The sequence below is a fragment of the Canis lupus genome, chromosome 23 (genome assembly GCF_003254725.2).
Source record: "Canis lupus dingo isolate Sandy chromosome 23, ASM325472v2, whole genome shotgun sequence".
NCBI classification, from domain to species: Eukaryota; Metazoa; Chordata; class Mammalia; order Carnivora; family Canidae; genus Canis; species Canis lupus.
The window spans coordinates 24,572,890-24,589,155 of record NC_064265.1 but is presented as its reverse complement, the minus strand read 5'-3'; the positions used below and the strand labels follow the sequence as shown (position 1 = coordinate 24,589,155).

Sequence of the window (16,266 nt, the reverse complement as noted above, 5' to 3'; positions counted from 1 at the left end):
CAGGTGTGTCAGGGTGCCCACACCCTGAGAGGGAATGAATGGCATCTCCGAGCCCCCCGTCCCGGGTGCTCTCCCACGCTCTCCCCGCCCGCCCCTCCGGGGTCCGGCCGCGCACGCGAGAAGGGAAGGGGCTCGGGGGACCCCGGCCGCCAGACGTCGGCGGGAGGGCACCGCGCAGCCCGGCAAGGGGCGCCGGGGGTGGGCGCCACCGAGAAGTTTGGATCGATTCCGAAAACAGAGAGACAGAGATTCGAGAGCAAGAATACGGGGCGCGGGGGGGGGGGGTGGAAAGGGAGGCAAAGGAGCAGCACTCACTCAGGCATGGGCGCTGGGGGCGGCGGTGGCTGTCGAGTGCGGGCCCGCGACCCGGAGCAGCTCCCCGGGCGGGCGCGCCGGCGTCGGACTTCCGAGGCGGCGGCTTCTGCCTCCTGTGCCGCCGCCGCCGGAGCTGCGGCTGCCGCGGAAGTTAATTGCAACTTGACTTCAAGTTGTCTTCTTTCCCCATCCGAAGTGGGCGTTTAAAGGGGAGAGCGAGACGAGGAGCGAGCTGGCGGGCGCGCGGGGCCGAGGGAAGGAAGGGGGAGGGAGGGGATGTTAACGGGGGGAGGGGAGGGGGAGGGGGCGGCGGGGGCGGGAGGGGGAAGGGGCCGGCGGGAGCTGCTCTCGGCTCGGCGGCCGCCGCGCCCGCAGTCTGGAGGCGCACCGGAGCGGCCGGGGCGCCCCCCGCGGGAGCCCGCAGCCCCCCGGGGCGCGCATCCAGCCGCGGCTGCTCCGGCCCCGCGCGCCGCGCCCCGGGGCTCGGCGGACCCCGCGCCGCCGCCGCTCCCGAGCTGGTGCGAGCGGGCTGGCCGGCGGGGCGGCGAGGGCCCGGCCCGCCTCCCCAGCGCCCGCCCCGGCTTCTCCCCCTGGCGGCGGAGGAGCCTCGGCGGCCGCCGGCTGCACGGAGCGCTGGAGCCCGAGCCGAGCCGAGCCCGAGCCCGAGCCCGCCGCCGCCGCCGCCGCCGCCGCCGCCGCCGCCAACGCCGCGCTCGGCTCCCAGGCTCCCTCCCCGCGCGCCGGCCGGGGTGTGGGGGGCGGCGGGCCGGAGGGACGAGGGCGGGCGAGAGGCGCGCGCCGGGATTGGCGCCGAAGACCGGACCCTCAGCCGCTGGGGGTAAGTGTGGGCGCCCGGGAGTGCGCGGAGGGGTGCGCGGCGCGGTTCTCGACGCCCGCCGACCCTGCCCCCTCACCTCTCCCGGGCCCCCACCACGCGCACCCCTCCTCTTGCCGCCTGCGGCTTCCTCTTGTTGTTCGTTGTTTGGCTGAGCTTTTTTTTGGGGGGGGGGGGGAGAAGCGGGCGATTGCAGTGTGTGTGCCAGGGGAGGAGGAAGTCAGGTGAGCGGGCCCTACGCACCCCCCACCCCCAAACCCAGCCCGCGTGGGGTGTATCGCTCCCCACTAGGGGCATGTGGGCCAGTTTTTTTTTTTTTTCTCTCGTTCATGTTCGGTGGAGACGATCTCTCCTTCGGGGGCCTCCTCCCCTCTCAGTCTGCACGGTCCATCGCCCTCCACCCTGGCCCCGCCCCTCTCTGCACCCCATCCAGGAGTGCTGCACCCCAACTGAGGAGCACGTGGTGGAAGGAGAAGGCGGGGTTGCTCTTGCAGACCCCAACCCCGCGCCCCTGCCCGGTTGTTTAAGCAGTAGCCTTCTGTCGGCCGCTTCTTTAAAATCCGCAGGGAAAAGACCCCTAAACTGAGGTCCAGTTTCTCCAAGAAGCTGGAAGCAAAGGAGGAGGCAAGTGATGAGACTGTAGTGACAGGGGGGCTCGCGGAGAAGAGGGGCAAGGGAGCCTTTCCAGAAGGTGAATGAAACTTCAAAAACCTCTACAACGGCAGAGTGACTTGGAGGTTCAGGACCCCAGGCTGAGGAGAAAAGGAGAACTCCATCAACTTTGCCCCTCTCATCCAGCCATCCTCCACCCCCCACCCCCACCCCCACCCCCACCCCCACCACCCCCACCCAGCTCCTAGGAAGCAAACAGGTCTTTTGTTTTGTGTTCTGTCGTCTTTGGGAAATTTGCATTGAGTATGACAACAGAAAATTACTACTGTTTACTCGAAGTTAAGGGGATTACAGAAAGGAAACATAGTCTACTTTTTTTTCCCCCCTTCGGTGTGTGTGTAGTTGTTAGGTTCATAGCTTGAACTGCAAAACGTCAGTTTGTAACAATAAGGACTGTAGAGCCTCCTCGGTGTATTTTTAGAAGCTGCACTTTCTTGAGTTCCTTTCACACAAGGCTTGCTCTCTCATTAAGTCCCCATACATAATTGTATTTAGAGAGAAGGAAACTATGGAAGCAGGAGGGAGATTGCTAAGATCTCCATCCCGCCAGCGCAGAGCACTGTTTGCAGTGAAGTTCCTGGAAAGTGACTGTGGGCTGAGAATTCAGTTTTTCCTAAAAGCTCTGTTAGGTCCTCTTCTGTCAGATGTCTATGAATAAAGCACGCTGGGAAAATCCTCCTATTCGTGCAGTCTTATTTTATCTTTTACACAGTGGTTGATTCTACTTTCAAGTCCTGGTAACAGCACATCAACTGTGCTGTATTTTTGTGTGGTTTTTCTAAATAAAGGAGGATAGCGCTTGTATTCATGCTGCTTTCTGATATGCCAGTTCTTTCCTATCAGCGGTATTGGATTCCCTGGATTGTCCATCTTTTTCAGTTGTCATTTTATGCAGAGACCATAATTCCAAAGATATAAGAATATAAAAAGTTTATGAATTAGTGTTATTTTAGAGAACTAGCCCCTGGTTTCTAAGGTGGAAGTGCCCACCTCAACTCCTGGTTCTGTAAAGCAAAACAATAAGGTATAAATGCCATGGGCAAAACAAAATACAAGTTTTCCTTCCTGGACCACTTTCTGCATCCATAGGACCCAAGAGACACAAAATCTCCTGCCTTAATTTACCAAAATGCTGAATTGCCTAACCAGTACCAATATCCATCTGGGAATGACATCAGGTTTGGAATGGAAAGAATAAATTCTCAGTCTTTAATTACTGCTTATTAGCAATTTCTTATAGCAGGCAGCTGATTCTCCAATTCTGAAAGGCTGAAATGAAGCTTAACAGAAATTGAAATTAAAAAAAAAAAAAAAAGAGGAGGGATTGTTCTTTTCTCCCTTACACACTCTTACACACTCATTTATTCCCCAGAGTTATCAAGTAAGTCCCCTGAATCGAAAGTGTGATATGCTCCCCTGCGTTAAACCAAGGGAACATTTTGCCCCAACCTTTTGAATTTGCTTTTTTTCCCCTAAATAGTCTTGAACAGAGAGCTCACAGGCTCTATTATAATACAGAATTATGTAATGATGTGTACAGTGCATTAAGTAACATAACTTGATAAACTCTTTTGTAAACCCTGCCCCCTGGCACATAGTAGGAATACATTAAATACTTACTGAATTAAGATGTTAATGAAATATTGTAATTGGCCACAAATTCAATAGTACTAGGGTAAGCCTTTTTTTTTTTTTTTCCAGAAGAAAAAGATATTTTGCCTGAAAGTTATTAGGGTAATATATTTCTGCTTCTAGATTTTTTTTTTAACAAGTGCAAATCTGATTTAAATGGTTGAAAGACAAGTAAATCGGAGACATAGCAAATGGTCAATAATAGTAACTAGTGTCAAAAGCTGATTATTTTCCCAGGAGGATAAACCACAAATATTGCCTACTAAATAGTGTGAGAAAGATGCCAAGGAGGGATAAAACAGTATTGGCCTTCAAGGAATTTGTTTGGTGGCAAGATGACATCAAAATGTGAAAAGACAACTTAATGGATCAGTAAATGGATGGAATCAAAAGAATATGTGAGAAAATACTTTTTTTTCTCTTGTAGACCAGAGGAAATAGACACCCTGATGGATGTCTGGTTGGAATGTATTTTTGAACTTAATTTGTCCAGTCAAACCTTCAGGGGGTATCAAGGCAAGCATAGGGAGTGAGGGGGAACTCACCACTTACCTACATAAAGGCATTTTATCTACAGAATAGTTACCACAGGGTAAATAAAGCTTGATTGCATACCGCGTGTATAAATAAAGAGAATCCTAAGTAATTCATTCCATCTTTATATACTTCATTACATTTTTAAAAATTGAACAAGACTGATCAATGCAGACTTCCCTCAAACTTTCTACCCTAAAACTCCTAAATCCTATAAACCCTAAAACTTCCAACCTCTAGTCTTAGTTCTGCCAAACAGAGCAAATCTGTTATGTTAGTCAGGAGAGGCTATCTTATGCCAGGATAACAAACAGTTCCAGCGTTTGATTATCTACAATGACAAAAATTGTTTTCCAGGTTGTGGTGAGTCCGCTGCAAGTCAGTTGATCTGTTCCATGTCTCCTCAATCAGGATTCCAGACTGATAGAACAGTTGCCATCTTGAATGTTTTACGTTGCTATGGGGAGAATAAAGATTACTCCAGAGGGTGTCAGGCTGGCATTTAAATCCTATGGCCAGAAGTGGCACACATCATTTGGGCTTCAACCTAATTGGCCAGGACTAGTGGCATGGCTTCATTGAATCATCACAGTGAGGCCACATCGTGCTGCCTACCTCGTGCCCCAAAGTAGAGAGCTATGCTGCACAACTTTTAAGGACTAACATACTCTTAGTGACTCTTTGCGCCAATATTCTCTAGGTAAGTGATCCCACCCTGCTCCTTCGTGGCCTAAATGTTCCATTCTTCAGGGTAAGCGCCAGAGAGGCCATCAAATTATAGGGAGACGTGCATGCTGTGACTTCTCTTTGAATGAAGTACTACAGCCCCATATCCCTTCCCCCCAAATTGTGGCACCCTATCAATTTTAAGCCACTCTATATGTATTTCCTAATATTGTATGTATTTTATTTTTTCAAGGCTTGTTTTCCGAGAAAGGGTGCCATGAACAGGAACTTTTAAGAAGTGTTATCTGGGGGGAAAAAATGTTATCTGAAAATGTCATGATTATTATCAAATTTTGAAATTTTGTCTTGAGTAGTTACTTCCCTTATTTTAAATATCAAAATTTTGCAACACAAATAAAAAACTCTCTTGGAAGTATTCATTCATTCATTCATTCATTCATTCACTTATGCATCTTTTTGTTCATTCAATAAATAACTCATTTACTAATGCCAGATACTCTATTAAGGACCGTGTTTATGGAGATAATTAAGAGTTATTTTCAAGAAATACGTTTTCCAGTTGGGCACACAGAAAGAAAAGTCATTGCAATGCTAGTAGAGGCACAAAGTTTCCTGAATTCATATGGATCACTGGATTTGGGAAGAAGCAAATAACTCTGTTGGATTTAGGAAAGTTCTATAGTAGAATTGAACCAAGTCCTGAGGAAAAGTGAGACTCTTCTCTGCAGAAGGAGGATAGAGGATATTTCAGGCAGTGAGACCAGTATGAGTAAAGGCACTTAGGATGTCCATCCCAGGACCCTAAGATCATGACCTGAGTCAAAATCAAGAATCCATCGCTTAATGGACTGAGCCACCCAGGTGCCCCAGGTCTTCAAATTGCTAAGGAGAAGTTGCTAATTTGGTTTTATATGAAAAATTGAAATATTAAATGTTGAGAACTTACCCACATTTCAAAGTACACATGTGGGGTGAAAACCTGGACAGATAAAAATCAGCTTAAAGACCAACAATCAAATGTCTCCTACTATATGAGATAGGGAGTCATTAAAAATTGTAAGGATGGGGGTAATACTGTCAGAACTCTTTAGAAAGTTCACTTTGAGGGGATCTGGCTGGCTCAGTTGGTGAAGCATGTGACTTTTGATCTCAGAGTTGTGGGTTCAAGCCCCATGCTGGGAGTACTTAAAAATAAAAATCTTAAAAATAATAGATCTCTCTGGTGGCATAGTGGAAAGGAAAAGTCTGGAGGCTATAGCTCATACTCCATCATATCGTTTGAGGATGATGCAAAGCCCTTAATAGCACCACCCTTTTTATAATATACAACTTTTCATGTGTATAGGGGGCACTTGATAAATATTTCCAGAGCTAATGGATGAAAGAGAAGCTAAAGTTTTAGAAGGAGGGCACACTTTTTGACGGCTCCTTATGCCATATGCTTCCTTTGTTAGACTGTTAATTTTTCAAGAGCACAATGATCTTATATTGATCATATGTAATTTTTCTCTCTGTGGTAAATATTATTGGTTTTTAAAAATGCATAAATCATTTAGAGTAGGACATAAAGATCAGCACAGCATCAGAATATTATCTAGGACTAAGCATACTGATCCTACCTTGTAAAGGAATACCAGCTAAACACATGATTCTTGTACTAGGCCCTAAAAGTCCATACTCCCAGGCTTTGTAAAACTACACTAGACCCTTTTGTATAGCTTATGCATATTTTTAGTGAAGGCCAAACACTATATAGTATTTTATATATAATATATATAAAATACATATATATAATGTATATGTATCTGTATATATAATATATTATGTATTTTATATATTATGTGTATATAATACATATATAATTATACACACACAAAATATATATATATACAGGGCACATCCATATTCTTAAAGCCACTCAATTCATTGGACAATCAAGTCTTTAAATTCTTAGCAATTTGGCTTTACAAATTGAAATTTTTTAATTCAACTTTCTTAAGATATAATTTATAGACAATAAAACCCATCCATTTTATGTGTTCCATGAGTTTTGAATACAAAGAAGAAACATGAGCAGATTATAATATTTTAAGTGAACTTCAGAGAAAAAAATATATATATATATTTAGACAAAATGTATATACATGTAGGCAAAACAGCCTTAGGTGTCCAACCACCTGGATTCTAATCCAGATTCAACTACTTACTAGCACGACCTTGATCAAGTCTCTTAGTTTTCTGCCTCAACTTCCTCATCCATATGGTGGGGATTATAATTGTATTTACCTCCTGGAGTTAGCAAATGCCAGTGCTTCAACACAGTTAGTAGTCAATAAAGACTATGTTTTCTTTTGTTAATGTTGTTGTTGTCATTATTATTCTAATAGAGAGGAAGTCCTGGGATGTAAACAGGAATAGAAAGTGAATTGACTGGAATGTAAGTGGAGTAGAAAGAAGCAAGTACTCCTGGGTGACTTGCTGTAGTGCCAAGGGGACTCAAAGCCAGAGAAGAATTATGGCCTCTATTTCTGGAATATTTATTTTTTACTGAAAGATTTTGGAAGAAATTATTTTTCTATTAAAACAGCTACACACATAGTGGAATGCTTTCTCTCTTTTATAACTTTTGTGGAAATGTTTGCCAAGTCCAGAACATATTCACTAGTAACATTTATGTTAAAATTGTTAAAGCACCTCCTATTTTTATATACTATGAACGCTGCCCAAATGTAGAATCTTTGCCATTAGTAAATGTTTATATTTTAGATGAAAAATTTGTTGGAGTAGGGAAAAACGTAATGGGACATGACCTTGGGGAGATCAAGTCACCAGGAAGAAAAGAGAACTGGACTCTCGTTCTGATTCTATAACTATTTTTGTTGATGTCAACAAACATCAAGATGGGGAATCTTTGTTCTTTTCATTCCGAATTCCCACATCCTGGTAGATCTCAAACTTTAGTGTGTATAGGAATTAAATAGAATGCTTTTTTAAAATGCAGATTCCTTGGCTCCATGTCCATAAATTCAGATTTGGTAGAAATAAAGCAGAGATCCAGTGATCCATATGAATTCAGGAAACTTGGGTTGAAAGAGGCAGAAATCCAAATCATAAATGAAAGTTTTGTTTCACTTTTTATCCGACTCTCATCAACATACACACATAAGTTGGAAAATACAGTGTAAGAAGTGCTTAAGGCATAGTTAGATCTATCTGCTCAAATGTCACCAACTATCTCTTGTTTCTGCTTTCTTCTGTGTCAACTTCTGTTTTAACTTTATTCTTAGTCTAGTTTTCCCTTTACTGTATTAAGCTAGTCCCTCCAAGCTTCTATTCTTCTTGATGTAGAAACTCCAACAAAAGTACACTCCTCTTTCTCAAAGTTTCCACCAAAAGAATTACACCCAAACTGTATAGGCTGAGATTTGGGGAGGTATTGTTCTCCAAGATAAATTGGGGATAATTTTTCCAGAAATAGGAAATTCTTATTAGACAAACCTATAGATTTTCCATCCACTACAGTACATTTTCTAGAAGTACTTTCAGCCTACCCACCAGAGCCTGGGAAGGGCTTAGGATACTCAGAGTTTCTGAGCCAATTGCCTCATACATTTATCCCAGAGTTTTGGGCAAATATTAAATATTTTTATGTGTGTCATGAAGATGATTTTTCTGTAGGTCATCTGTGACTTGCACATTGAGAATCAACGGATTTTGAGATCATTTTGAGGTCATCTCGAACATACAATAATATTATTACTTTTAGATCTTCATGAGACAACTTAGAAGCTGATGTATACAATTGAAAAGGCAGTAAAAGTTCCAGGTATGGTATACAGAAAAGGGACGCACAGGACCAGCAGTTGAAACCTGGTTTGACTTGGTTATCGGTTTTGTTTTATTTAGTATTCTTGGACATATGTAGTTTGTTCCATGTAATAGACATAGTCCTAGCCTGGATCTTAGTATGCCTGGCTCCTTTTTAATATTTGGAACATAAATGGATGCATATTATATGGACAATGGAAAGGGGTAAACCAGCAACAGCATGGAAAAGAAAACAGATTTGACTATTAGTCATGAGATATATTTTAGGTATATTACATGCAAGTTTATAGAAGAAGTAAATTCTGATGAATTATTAACTCATTCTTTTAAGTGAGGAAGTTACTTGTATTTTCTTAACTCATTAATAAGGTTAATAAAATAAGTCTGCCTCAACGTTTTAATATTGAGTCATTAGTTTAGTTTCAGATGGCTTCAGATGACCCCACCTCCCCAACTTCCACCTCCACCAAAGTAACCCAATACACAAAAGAAAGTGTTTTCAGCAAATGGTGCTAGGATAACTAGATATCCATACAGAAACAAAGAAACAAATGAAAAACCTTGATCCCTACCTCATACCATACACAAAAATTCATCGCCAGTGGATTATAGATCTAAATGTAGAATTAAGACCATAAAGTTTTGGAGGAAAACATTACTTGGAGATAGACAAAAGTTTCTTAGATAAGCCAAAGAAGCAATAACCATAAAAGAAAGACTAGCTAAATTAAATGTTAAAATTAAGAACCCATCTGAAGGAAAGCATAGGGAGGAGTATAGCTTAACAACCTATGATTAAACAATCATTACTGCCAGTGAGATTTCCTCTCCTGTGCATTAGTTCAAGTTATTTTGACTTATAAATGATAGAAACTGACTCTGTGAGCTTAAGCAGAAAGGGAAAAGCACACGAGCTTTTTGTGGAATCCAAAGTTAACGGTGAAGTGTGGTTTCAGGAATAAATGCATTCAAGTGCTACAGAGAACCCAGTCATTCCTCTTTCTCCATATTTCTTCTCTTTCTCGTGGCAATACAGTCAGTTCCTTCGTCTCCTCAGTTACATAGCAGATCATGATTGCCACCTGCTCTTGAACCATGGATGTTTCAGTCAAGCCACCCAGAGAAAGGGCCCTCATTCTGTCTTCATAGTTCTTAGGGATGAGTCTGATTGGCTCATTTGGATCCAGTGACCACCCTTAGTTAATAAACTATGACCAGAGGCAGGATGATATTTAAGAAACATAGCAACTCCTTTTATCCATGAGAATGTAGAGTGAAAAGAAATAGCATTCCAGTTGATATTCTCTCTACACTTCCTCTTTATTAGACAAAAAACAGAGTTGATGGAAATTTCTACTTGGTCAGTTTTTAATGGTTACTAGTTTCAGTGTATTAATATACTATCCCTTTGAGTGTCTAATATCAGCATCTCTGCATCTCTAGTTGACTGATATATATTAAGGACCATAAACAAAATTAGTCTGTTTTAAAAATGGGCACATTTATTTGTAAATTATTAGCCAAGATCTATTCAAATGCAGACATGCTTTGTTCTAGTCTGGATATACAATAAAATTAATTTAAATAACTTTAATCAGCTTCAAAAACAGCAAATTCCAAGACAATTAGGTTAACTTTAAGAACTCATATTTATTGAGTTAACAGATGGTAAATTAAAAAACAATAAAGCTAATTTTTAAAATCATTCATTAAATTAAAAAAACAGACATTTAACAAAACTGTTTTTAAGCTGTTTTTTTTTTCATCCCAATATGCATATTTTAAGATTCCAATTTGGGGAAACTTCTGGGAAGACACAAATAAGTTGCAGTATATGAACATTCTTCTGGTGAATTACTTTTAAAGGATTTAGAACCACCTGAAAAAGAATTTTATGAATCAACAATAAAAAGAGAAGAAATAAGCATATTCTAGAGAGTGGAAAGAATGAAGAGTCCACTTCATCAATTCCAGTTTGCTCTCTAACATGCTCCTGTGGCCTTCTATGTTGCTGGCCCTGACACACTTTGGGATTTTCCTATGCTAGCAGAGTATAAGTCTTTACTGGCCAGCATTGCATTTCCAAAATTTAATGGTCAAGCAGAAGACTTCCCCTTTGATGGCTTCTTGGGCTTTGTGCACCAATGACTTGAAATATATTATAAATGCTAGAAGCTGATCTTCAAGCTTAGAAAAGAGGAATTTTGTGGAAGCACATTAAAGACATGGGGTCTTCTCTTGGGCTCCCACTCTGTTGGATGTCCTTGCAGTTTTTGAAAATGGAACAATGAACATATTCTAGCACATGAAGTATACCAGAAACTGGTTGTTTCCATATGCAAGTTCAATCATTTTTCCCACTTCCTGTGACTTTTATAGATGGAATTGGAGACAGCATCATGGATACATTAAGGTACATCATTTGCATTATATATGCTATTATTGGCTTTAGCATGATGGCATAATTAGAACTATAGTTATATATGTAGAAATCCAGTTACTACATAAAAATATTTGAAATAGATTTGTTTGAATGGTTGGTTGATCAGTTGGTACTATAGATTTTTCTTTACCTTGGAGAGCTACAAACTGTAAGATACTTTATTTTATGGTCCTAGTAACCCATTATCTAAGATCTGGGTTTACTCTACACTGTAAGTCTTACATTACTTGATTGGCAATGTTGAGAATCATATTTACTGGTTTTGATAGACAAACTTATTACTTACAATTTGAGTTAAAAATACTTAGAAATATAAAAATGCATTTGTTGAAATTATGGTGGTGAAATTATCTTATTATTGTGCATTTGAAACTACTTAGCCCCAGCCCCTTTTCTCCTTGAAATAATTGTTTTTATAATAACCTTCTGATAATATGAGGCTTTTTAGGAACGTAATTATAACAATATAGCAGGAGGGACTATATTGTTTTTAATTAAACAAGAACAGGTAAAAATAAGAATAGATTATGACTAAATGAAAATTTCAGTAGATGAAATTTCTGTTTTGCAGAAATTAGAGATACAGAAGAAAAACTTCATAACTAGTCTGTAGGTAAACTTTTACATAATTTTAAGCAAAACAAGCTTGATTCTTTAAGTATTATGCATAACCAATTATTGGCTCATATATAAAAGCAATGGAAGAATATATTTAAACTGGGAAGGTGTTGGAAGGCATAACAACTAAGAGTACTTTGCAAAAATTGCAAAGAGCTTTGTCTAGATCACTAAGCGTTCAGATATATAAAAAATCAAGAACGGAAATTCCAAGAAAAAAGCTTGGCACTGACTAAGAATTGAGGGTCAAGACGAAGTAATAAATGAATAAAATATAGGTAAAATTGAAGTGAATTAAGAATTGATGTTAGTGACTAGATGTTTTTCTTTACTAAGGGGGCAATGTTTCTAATAAAATAATCCTAAAAGGAGGTTTTTAAATTTTTAAAAGAATAGTCTGTAACTAATAACCACAGTGAGGAAGAGGAGATGGAGAAAACAAAAGCATTAGAGGCTGTTGCTTTATTTTTATTTATTTTTTTTAAAGATTTATTTATTTATTTGAGAGAGAGAGAGAGTACATGCATGAACTAGGGGTAGGGAAGGAGAAGGTGAGCAGAGGGATAGAATCTCAAGCAGAATCCTCAGTGACCAGGAAAGCGCAACATGGGGCTCAGTTTTATAACCCATGAGATCATGACTTGAGCTGAAATCAAGAGTCTGATGCCTAACTGACTGAGCCACCCAGGCACCGCTGTTGCTTTATTTTTAAATCATTGGATAAAAATGCATTTGAGGATAGTTGTGAATAATTTAATATAGATACTAGTTGAATGGGAAGAAGAATATCTATTTTATAAATAATTGTAGGAGATAAAATAAACAAAACAGTTCAAAAGACAAAATGGAAAGGAAACAATAAGGAATTATTGAAAAGAAGAAAGTATGAAATAAGTTCAGTCAAGCTTAAGAAATTATGACAAGTATAAATGTCTTAAATTTTTCTATTCAAATGGAAAGATCTTCACATTAAATTAAAATGAAAGTATTATGATTTGGTGGTGCTTAAGAGTCATACTTAAAGAAAAATGACATGGAAATACTTTTTTAAAGGGCAAAGATTTTGCAGCCTAACATGGTCACGAACAGAATTTTTTTCAAAAAAAGTAAATAAGGCAAAAAGGGCTATTTTATAACTATTATTAATGTAATATAAAGGAATAATGGTACTGAAAAATAATGCATTAAATAAGCATAAATCTAAAATAATTTAACATGCTTTTTTAAAAATGCAGTAGAGCTCATTGTAGCAAAAAAATGAAAATAATGTATTCCCAAACAGTGCAAAACTTAACAAAGTTAGAAACTAAACTAATGAACATTTCATATTCTTAAATAGGAAATAAATGGTTATTTTCATAGATTGTTTTGTAAAGCATTGGATAAAATTTAATACTTATTCCTGATAAAATGATAAAAAGAAAAAATAAACTATTTTTTAGCATAATAACAATATTTTTAACTAATAGTCAATATTAAAATAATGTAAAAATACTAGAAATATATATGTTTAAAAACAGGGGTGGGGTAGAGTTGGTATAATGGTTCTGTCATAATAATGTTATTAAACATTATTTTTAAAGCCCTTATCAGCATAATAAAACATACTAAAGAAAGAGGACCTCAGGACACCCAGGTGGCCCAGTCAGTTAAGTATCTGCCTTCAGCTCAGGTCATAGTCCTGGTGTCCTAGGATGGAGCCCTGAGAGGGATTCCCTTCTCAGCAGGGAATCTGCTTCTCCCTCTCCCTCTACTCCTTCTCACCCCACTCGTATCCTTGCTCTCTCTCTCTTTCTCTCTCTCTCTCTCTCTCTCTCTCTCTCTCAAATAAATAAATAAAATCTTTAAAAAAATAATAAAGAAAAAAGACCTATAAAGAATGAAAAAAATAGACACTATTATTGTGACTGGAAAAATATTTTTATAGCTTGAAAACCCAAAGATGTGAACAAAAATAAGAATAGACTTAATAAATTAGTAAAATATTACAGACATATGACTATTAACATAAATCAGTAATATTTATAAATATTAGCAACCATTAGCTTAAATGTAAACCTCTAAGAGAGATTTATTTTACAAAGCAACAAAATATATAAAACTCTGACCGTAAACAGAAATATGTTACCTATGTAAATAAAACTTTTTGAGAGCTATAAAAATATTAAATTAATCAAAATATTGGTTTCTGGCTTAAAAATAACACTTTAAAATTGTTAATTCTTTCCAAAGTATAGACTTAATGGGAATTCTAGTAATAATGTGTCTTTTGTTTTTCACATATTGAGGTAATGGTGAGAGGAATGTGATTTTGACATAAATCTGGAAAAAGAAAGTAGGCAAGAATAGTAGAAATCAGTTCTGAGAAAGAAAAGTAATGAAGACAGACTAATCTTATCAAATATTAAAATATATTATAAAGTTATAATTAAAACCATGTGATACTGGCATTAAAAAGGCAAAATATGTGGTCAAAATAAATTATATCTTATATAATAATGAAATATATGATAATGTCAGAACACAACTCAATGGGAAGGGAAAATATTTTATAATATATGGACTGATTAACTGAAAAAAATCAATTTATACTCATGGTACACGTACAATAAAGTAGCAAAACTCAAACTATAGAAAGCCTAAAGGAATTTGTTTTATAGGCTTAGGATGCTGTAACAAATTGCAAAGTAAAGATAAAATAGATTTGGTTATATTAAGACAGGAATAAAACAAACAGTAGGCTAGATACAATTATTTGAACATAACAATTATTTGAACATAGTAATCATATTATTAACAGTATCTCATACAAACTCCACAGCTAAGAACTAATACATGAGATAAGAATAGAATCGTATTTAGTCAACATATGAGATAAGACTAAAATCACATTTCACAAAAGATGAAATATAACACATTTGCAAACAAAAACATTCAGCCTTAGTAATAATCAATTGAATACACACTCAAACAAAAATAAGCTGTATTTAGGTTTAATCAATTATTTTAAAATTAATGTCAAGGATTTACATTCCCAGCTGTTATGGATTATTTTCATTTAGATCAACTTATCCTCTGAGAGAAAGTGGAAAACCTGCATAAAATCTGGCAAATATTTGTTTAAAAGCATCCCAGAGACTCAAGACAGAGAGGGCTTGAGAAGTGGAGAACCCAGAGTGCAGAGAATCCGTAAGAGATCTCACTTCCCTAACTGTTAGAAGCTAAGGTAAAATACCACTTGACAAAGACATGATCCCCCAGATGCTCAAATTATCTCTACAGTGTTTCATACATAATGTCTGGCAATAAAATCACTAGCCATACCTACAGACCAGATAATAGACTTTAAAATATCTGTGACTAATAAATTAACAAAATTAGGCAAGAAGCCAGGGAATTCCAGCATATTATTGGTAATTATGGATAAAAATCAAATGGAAATTCTGGAATTGAGAAATGAACTGACAAATTTAAAATTCAATGGATGGGTTTAAGAGCAGATTAGAAACAGCAACAGCTGAAGAACAGATTGATGAACTGGAAGGCAAAGCAATAGAAGGTTTAATGTTAATACCCAGTCAGCAAAATATGCTGGAAAATGGTTTCTTCTTACATAACTGGTGGCATATAAATCTATATAACACTTTGTGGAACTGCTTTGGCAGTGTAAATTAAATATTAGAACAAAAAAAGATTCATATCTTTTGACTCAGTAATCTTATGTCTAGGAAATCATTTTTTAAATCTAATTATTTTATGTATAAAGATGTTCACTACAGACTTATTTATGATATTAATACCTGTGCAGACAATGTTTAAGTGCATTACTTCAATTACTGTAATTAATTCTCACAAAAACCCAAGTAGGTAGAGGTAGTTACCAACTAATATCCTCATTTTACAGATAAGAAAACTGAAACATTGAGATGTCAAGTAGCTTGCTCAAGATTACATAGCTAGTGAGTAGAGAAACAAACATTTGAACCAGGCTCTCTGGCTCCACAGCCTGCACTTGAATTTGCCCTGGGCTGTTGGAAGCAGCCTAAATAGCTAACAACTGGAGACTTGCCAATGAGTAATATATCTAGTCTATGTAATATTAATCATGAACACTTTTAATAGCATAGGAAATATTTCTGATATAATATGAAAAGAATCAAAATCCTAGAATTACAACAGATAAAAAAATGCATATAAATATGATTGAAAGCAAATATCCCCAAAGCTAATGATAATTATGTGAAATTAGTAGCACATCTTCCTTTTCTCTTCTTCCATATTTCATTTTCCCAAAATTTTAATGTGTGATATATATGCATATATATATAAAATTTTGCTTCAAATTAGTAGCACATCTTCCTTTTCTCTTCTTCCATATTTCATTTTCTCAAAATTTTAATGTGTGATTTATATATACACACACACACACACACATATATATAATTTTGCTTCATATATAAAATACCACTGTATATATATAAAAAAGCAGTAGAGTATATTGGGTAAGAGCCCAGGCTCTGGGGCCAGACTGCCCGTGTCACTACTTACTAGGTGTGTGACCTTGGGCAGGTTGTTGAACTTTTGTTTCTAAGTTTCCAAGCTTATCCTGTAAAATGAGGATAATGATAGTAATTATCTCATAGTGTGATTGTGAAGATTAAATATGCTTAAAATGTATTTAGAACTGTGTTTGAAAGTTAAA

The 16,266-nt window shown here is 38.2% G+C and overlaps 2 protein-coding genes across 14 annotated transcripts in view; one reads left to right on the top strand and one right to left on the bottom strand.

Moving 5' to 3' along the window:
- SATB1 (SATB homeobox 1) overlaps positions 1-478 on the bottom strand; it is a 101,187-nt gene extending 100,709 nt beyond the window's left edge. Inside the window, exon 1 of the mRNA XM_035705137.2 lies at positions 316-478. The gene's annotated coding sequence lies outside the window, so the exon portion shown is untranslated. The remainder of the gene's footprint in view (positions 1-315) is intronic.
- Positions 1-16,266, top strand: part of LOC112660950 (uncharacterized) — a 53,509-nt gene that overhangs the window by 20,003 nt on the left and 17,240 nt on the right. For 2 of the 13 annotated variants that reach the window (XR_003137334.3, XM_049099632.1), the window contains exons 1-3: positions 1,020-1,153; positions 4,346-4,688; positions 10,290-10,916. The exons of 1 other annotated variant lie outside the window; for it this stretch is intronic. The gene's annotated coding sequence lies outside the window, so the exon portion shown is untranslated. Of the gene's footprint in view, positions 1-1,013; positions 1,154-2,022; positions 3,853-4,345; positions 4,689-8,353; positions 8,502-10,289; positions 10,917-14,626; positions 14,791-16,266 lie in introns of those variants that run through there. 10 more of the 13 variants (XR_007405091.1, XM_049099641.1, XM_049099637.1 and 7 more) reach the window with 9 other exon arrangements.